Source organism: Eulemur rufifrons, chromosome 2 (genome assembly GCF_041146395.1).
Source record: "Eulemur rufifrons isolate Redbay chromosome 2, OSU_ERuf_1, whole genome shotgun sequence".
Lineage (NCBI taxonomy): Eukaryota > Metazoa > Chordata > Mammalia > Primates > Lemuridae > Eulemur > Eulemur rufifrons.
Window position 1 is genome coordinate 93634429 of NC_090984.1, and position 7367 is coordinate 93641795.

A 7367-nucleotide genomic window follows, 5' to 3' on the forward strand; every position below is an offset into this window, starting at 1 on the left:
AAAATATTTGTTAGCATATATCAAACTTTTATTTAACTAATTAGGAACCATTAGGAAGACAAAAGGACTGCTTTCAAGAGTATTTGAGCATCAGGCATTCAAGTATTTATTTAGGAAAGGGATGTCAAAATAAAATTGGAAAGCTACACAAAAGACTGTCTAACAATGAAACCATATCACTTTGTGGTTAACAATAAAAAAAAAAAACTTGGAATGTAAAACATTGAGTTCAATTTAGATATCAGCAAGATCTTTATCATCATGTCCGGTATCATCACACTGGATTTCATCATCATCTCTAGGACCAAATGTCTCTGTTTTATTGATTTAAGCATATTCTGGAAGCTTGCCATATGCCTTCAAACTCTAGCTTCATCTGTATTGTATTTGAAAATTACCTCAGCTTTGTTGTCCTGGTAGTGTTGCAGACCAACCTATAATAATGTCTGAGGTATTTATTTAAATCTTTTTTTCTCAGCTTTCCTCTGATATGACATAACCTCTTTATATCATCAAGACACTTTGCTTCTAATCATCCATTTCCCAACATTTTAATTACATGACCATACTATTGTCCATCCCCTTTACATACCAACTCTCTTTTTTTGGATTCATTCTTTCTTTTACCGCTGCATCTGTTTTTATCTCCCTTACTTTATTCTTGGGCATAGTGGTGATGGTCGCCTCACATCATCTTGGGCTTCTTTCTGGTGGCAGCAGTGACTGTGGAGACTGCTACCCTGAGGGGTGTGCTTGAATATGTAGTCCCAGGAGGCTTGGTCCCCTATGTGGGAGAGTTTTGCAACCCAGGTCTTTAGAGACATGCTCAGCAGCAGCAAAACTTCTTTTTGTATAACTGTTTTTGTTTTTTTTTTTTTTGCATTTTCTTTTTTTTTCTTGTGCTAATATTTTTAAGTTTTTCTCGAACAGGTCTAAAGTACCATTTGCATATTTAGCTTCATTATTAAGATAGACCTCTGCTAGAGTGGACCTCTTCTGAATGTCCCAAGGGTTCACTGAGGACTCTATCTTGCTTGTGTGAACTTGAATTATTCCTGGCTCTGTGTGAGCTCTGGGAATGATTCGGCATTAGCTACCTAGTAATTTTTCTTTCCCAGAAATTATTTTTGCCCAGCCTCATGGGTTTTCACCCTATGCACATATAGCTTGGTATTCAGGTAATTTAAGGGAATGCTTTTATTTTTTATTTTTTTAAATAGGTCTTTATGTAGCTCTCTTACTTCAGGGACCTTGTCTAAAAATTCTTATTGTATTATATTAGCCTTTCTGAATTCTGATCTCTGTCTTTTTTTTTTTTTTTGAGACAGAGTCTTGATTCTGTTGCCCAGGCTAGAGTGCCGTGGCATCAGCCTAGCTTACAGCAACTTCAAACTCCTGGGCTTAAACAATCCTTCTGCCTCAGCCTCCCGAGTAGCTGGGACTATAGGCATGCACCACCAGGCCCGGCTAACTTTTCTATATATTTTTAGTTGTCCAGCTAATTTCTTTCTATATTTTTAGTAGAGACCGGGTCTTGCTCTTGCTCAGGCTGGTTTTGAACTCCTGACCTTGAGTGATCCTCCCGCCTCGGCCGCCCAGGTGCTAGGATTACAGGCATGAGCCATCACGCCTGCTCTGATCTCTGTCTTTTCAACTCAGCAATGGAGTAGGTTCTATTTGAGTTTCCTTTCCTATATACTACATTCCGAAAAATGCTTTTAGAAAGAAATCACAAGCAATTATAGGGCTCAACTGTTTTGTTTCCCTTTTTTTCAGGAAGCAGTTTTGAGCTGCCAGTTGCCCAATCTTAGGTACATAGTTTGTCTAGTTTTCTAGCTGTTTACTTTTAACGAGTAATTCTAGACCCTAATAATACTCCCTCTTGGGTAATAGTAGAGGTCTCCCTCTCTCTCTTTTTTCTTTCTTTCTTTTTTTTTTTTTTTACAGACAGAGTCTTGCTCTGTCACCCATGCTAGAGTGCACTGGTACCATCATAGCTCACTGCAGCCTTGAACTCCTGGGCTCAAGGGATCCTCCTGCCTCAGCCTCCTGACTAACTGGAACTACTGACACATGCCACTATACCTGGCTAATTTTTTAATTTTTTTGTAGAGACAGGATCTCACTATGTTGTCCAGGCTGGTCTCAAGCTCCTGGCCTCAACTGATCCTCCCTCCTCAGTCTCCCAAGGTGCAGGGATTACAGGTGTGAGCCACCACGCCTGGTCGAGGTCTCTTAATACTTTTAAAATGGAGCATGATATCCTTCGGAAGTGATGCATCCCACCCATTTCAAATTGAGTTCAAATACTATTATGTGTAAAATTTCATTTTTAAAATGTTGATTAAGTTAAATTTATTTTAGCAACATTTCTGTTACTCGTCCACATATAGGTGTAAATAAAGCCTGCTTTGGCTGCTTTTCATCTAATATTAGGTACCAGTGAACTGATGCATTAAATTAAAGTTGGTGTAGCTCTAATGATTTATAATAGCTGATTTTTTTTTGTACTTTTATGCCTCACTGAATATCACTGCCTGTTTTATGATTACCTTTCTCTCCCTCTCCCCCTACTCCTGCCCCAGAATTTGATATAACAACAACAAAAAAACCCTATAACTCTTACTTTAGTATAGGAACTTTTTACCAGTAAAAATATTGGTTTTATATTCTGTCTGTTGAGATACAGTGAAATAGTGTAAGTTTAGTACTGCTCAATATTTCTTTAAAATTCCTCTAATTAGTTTAAAAGCATTGACAATTGGAAGTAGAGTGCAAATATAAATTGGTGGGAAGTAATTGAGAATGTCTCATTATGTATGAAATTAAAAAAAAAAAAAGTGTGTTTGGTGAACAGCAGTCCTAACACTGATCCTAAGTTTTTTTTTTTTTTAAAGGCTATGAAGTGCTCATGAAAAAGTTAAATTAATGGCACTCATGCTTATGGTTGACTCATTTGGTGATATGAGCTTCATTCTTTACTAGGTGTGAGATGCACCCTACCTGATGATTATTTTATGTCTATGCTGTTCTTAGAAGAGGGACTTGAAATCCTTAGGGGAATGTTTAAAGATAAGCCAGTATTAGCATTGTGATTTGTATGTCCTGTGCCCAGGCTTAACAAAGACATTTTTGACTCTGACATCAGAATTGTACACTAGGAGTCCTTGAAACACTGAAGAAGTGTATAGCTGTAATTTACATACCTCAAGGGATGAGGGCCAAGGTTATACTTAAGTAAGAAAACTACAAATGCATTAATTCTGACAAATGGCAACAAAATGTCTGAATTTGATTTCATTACTTTTTATTTTTTCTTTAAAAAATTTTCTGATGTCTTTAAAAATTGCTGCTTCTAAGATATATCCATGGAGTTTGGTGTAGCAAAAGACTGTTCATCCTTTCATTTTTTGATAGCCAATGTAAAATACAGCCATCTAATTATTCAAGGTCTTTTAGATACTAATGACTGTTCACTTGTGAGAAAATTCATACTGATGTATGGCAGCCACTGGATCCCTTTGCCAAAGCTGCTTTTGTTTTTGGTTGTTATTACCAAAACAGATGGGTCTACCTGTATTGTTAGCCTAGGTAATATGGTTGTGCACTGTTTCATCCTAAACTGCTTACCATCGAAATTCATGGATTAGGTGTGTTAATTTCATTGTATGTTCTCTTATAACTCTGCCCCTGAAGAGTAGTAATCCCTTGGTCAGCCAAACCATGTTACTTTAATTCATTTGGAGTTGAGAACAAGGGCTTCCTCATTAAATAAATCTATCTCTGAATGTAGGCTTCTTCTGGTTTTGTCATCTTAGACAAGTTAATTAACATCTCCTGCTGGGCAAGGTGGCTCAGCCTGTTAATCCCAGAGTTTTGGGAAGCCAGAGTGGAAGAATCACTTGAGGACAGGAGTTCAAGACCAGCCTGGGCAACATAGTGAGGCCCCTGTCTCTACAAAAAATATGAAATGAAAATTAGCTGGGTGTCATGGCATGCTTATGGTCCCAACTGCTCCAGAGGCTGAGGCAGGAAAGTCACTTGAGCTCAGGAGTTTGAGGCTGCAGTGTGCTATAATCACACCACTGCACTCCAGCCTGGGTAACAGAATGAGACCTTGTCTCTAAAAAAAAAAAAAAAAAACCTCTTGGTTTATCTGATACTGGCATATGTTAGGGTAAAAAGGCTAGTAGGTGCTGATGGCGCAGGTGGAGAAAGACTTCTTACACAGAGATTGAGATATATAAAAGTAAAAGTTTATTTTATCCTTTAGAAGGACAGAGAGAATGAGAGAGAGAGAGGGAAAGAAAATGGGAGACAAAGAGAGCAGAGGAACGTGACATCCCAAAGAAAGATAAGGGAGATGCCAGCAGCTAGGCCAAGTGGCTTGCTGCTTTTATGGGGACAAAGAGAAAAATAATTCACTGCTCCTTCTCTTCTTCTTAACTGCAAGCAGATAATGGAATCTGCTGTGTGAAACTGTTGCATCATTCCCTTTGCTTTAGGGATAAAGTGACCTTGTCCTCAAGATATGATTTTGGGCTGCGTTTGACGTCTAGAGATTGTCCCCCATGTTGTCATCCAGAAGCTTCTTAGCAACTACTGCAGGCTATAGAAGCAGATGCTAAAAGGCAGTTTTAGTCAATGAGTCTAACAACTGTAAAAAATTTACATTTCCTTTTGTCTGCTGGTCTCCTTTGAGATGTTCAGAGCTCCACAGGGCATCTGTTAGCTAGGTAGAAAGAGAGAGCAGAGCTGATTTATTTCACTCACAAAACCCACCCATCCTTTCAGCATAGTTTAGTAGTTGTGGTCTCTAGCTAGTAGTTTGTGAGGATTTGAATCCTAGCTCTGCTACTTACAAGCTGTGTGACTTTGGGCAAGTTACTAACTTTTCTGCTGCTTCTTTTTCATCTGTAAACTAGAGATAACGTTAGTACTTTTTTATAAAGCACTTTGAGTAAACCTGTTACATAGTAAACAACAAGTCTTTGCTATGTTTATCTTCTATAAAATGAAGGCAAAAATAACATAATAGGGTTGCTGTAAAGCATGAATTAATAAGTAAAACACTTTGCCCAGGGACCTAGTACATGTTCAGCAAATGTATATAATGGGGAGGTGATATTTATGATGAAGCAGGTATGTCAGTAGAATAAGCATAGATCTAAGGTTTGCAACATAACAGATTACACTGTGGAACTCCATTGATTTGGTAATTAGTGGAGATATGCAGAATGAGTTAGGTAACTTGTACAAAACTTGTTCAAAACAAATTTCTCTCTCCCAAATGATGCAGAAGATATGGTAGATTAAGAATCCCATCAAGCTGGGTGTGGTGGCCTGCACCTGTAATCCCAGCTACTCAGGAAGCTGAGGCGGAAGAATCACTTGAGTCCAGGAATTCAAGACCAGCCTAGACAACGTTGTGAGACCCCATCTCTGGGGGTGGAAAAAAAAAGAATGCAACAGTACTTCAAAATTGTAATTTTGGTATGCCTGTTGTATTAACAGTACAGTTTGAGTTGGTCACACTCCACAAATGGCCAGGGAAGTAAAAGCAGTTATTGGGGAGAGCTTTTACATCAGCTGTATTATCTTAAATATATAAAACCTCTCCCAACATCAATGGTGATTCAGAAACTTTGAAAAATGGATGGGGAATCATGATGCAGGCTGCCCCTAACATCCATTTCCTCTTTTCCTCTATAGTAATAGAATCATAATTTTTTTGGCTTGTTTGTATTAGCTGGGTACATTGGTGCCTAGAAGAAAAGACTGTATTTCCCAGCTATGTGACTAAGTTCTGGCAAAAAAGAGATGAAAGCAGAAGTATATGTGTGCTTCTTCTACAAGCCACTAACTCACCTGGCAATAGATCCCTTTTTGCCATTCAGTTTTCTTTCTCTTTTTGACCTTTTTGAAAGTGTAATAACTGGGGGTTTTGCAATCATTTTGTACCATGAAGTGATCTTGAAGATGGAAGACAGGTACCTAAAATAGCGGAAAAGAAAGTTAGAAGCTTGGATCCCTGAAGACACTGTGCAACCATCATCTCTACTTCACCTGTCTTCAGACTTCTTTTATAAAAGAAAAAAGAACAATCCTTGGTATGATTTAAACTACTACTGTGTTGGGATATTCTGTAATGTACAGCACTGTGTTGCTATACAGAGAGGAAGAAGTATAAATAATAAAGCAGAGAGTTAATGGCTTGTGTACAGACGAGTATGTGTATGTATGAGGGAAGTGAAGATATAAGGATATTTGAAGGAGATTAGCATAAATGACTAAGGAAGTGAGAAGATTATAGATCTACTTGATCATACTGGTGAAAGTGGGAAATTGTGCTAAATTAAAGGAAAATATGAAATTATTTTTAGTTTATTTTATAGAAAAGAGGAAATATTTAATAATTCAGTAACATTTATATAAATAGTTATCAAATCACATTTTGTTGGATATTGGGGGTGGTTAGAAAAGCTTGTAGTGTTAGGCGGCACCAATCATTCTTGTCTTTAGGGTATAGATGAATAGTTTTTCAAGGATTATTCTTCTTATCTTGTTATACCATTGTTAAACAAAGTATTTATAACTTTGTAGATTTTTTTTTCTGGTAAATTCCATCTTACTAATGACATTTCAAGTGTTTTCTCTCAATATTTTGTATTGGTAAATTTGAAAAAATGTTAGAAAACATGGGAATAGCTATTTCCTGAGGAAGAGATTGAGCCTGCACAGCAACTGGTTGGTATTCTTCTACTTTTTATTAATAATATAAAGATGCATAATTGTCAAGGTTCTCCAGAGAAACAGAACTGATAGGATATAGATAGATAGATCGATAGATGGATGGATGGGTGCATACGAGCAGATTCATAATGGGAATTGATTCAGTTGATGATGGAGGCCAAGAAGTCCTACATATTCCATCTGCAAGCTTGAGAACAGGAAAGCCAGTGGTGTAATTTAGTCTGTGCTTGAAGGCTTGAGAACCAGGGGATTCCAAGCTGTTACTCCCAGTCCAAGGTTAAAGGCCTAGGAAGTGGGTTGCTGCTGCTGGTGTAAGTCTTGGAGTCTGAAGGCCCAAGAATTAGGAGCTCTTATCTCTGAGATCAGGAGGAAGTGGATGTCCCAGCTCAAGAAGAGAGAGAGCACTCACCTTTCCTCAGGCTTTTTGTTCAATTTACGTGGTTCCTCAAAGAACTGCATGATGCCTGCTCACATTGGTGAGGGCAGATCTTCTTTACTGATTTAAATGCTAATTTCTTCTGGAAACACCCTCACTGACACACCCAGAAACAATGTTTTACGTATCTAGGTATGCCTTAACCCAGCAGCCCCCAACATTTTTGGCACCAGGGATT

At 37.9% G+C, this 7367-nt stretch overlaps 1 pseudogene; it reads right to left on the reverse strand.

The window, feature by feature from the left end:
* Positions 1-234: 234 nt before the first annotated feature.
* On the reverse strand, positions 235-669 carry LOC138380685 (eukaryotic translation initiation factor 1A, X-chromosomal-like; annotated as a pseudogene).
* Between the last annotated feature and the right edge of the window lie 6698 nt (positions 670-7367).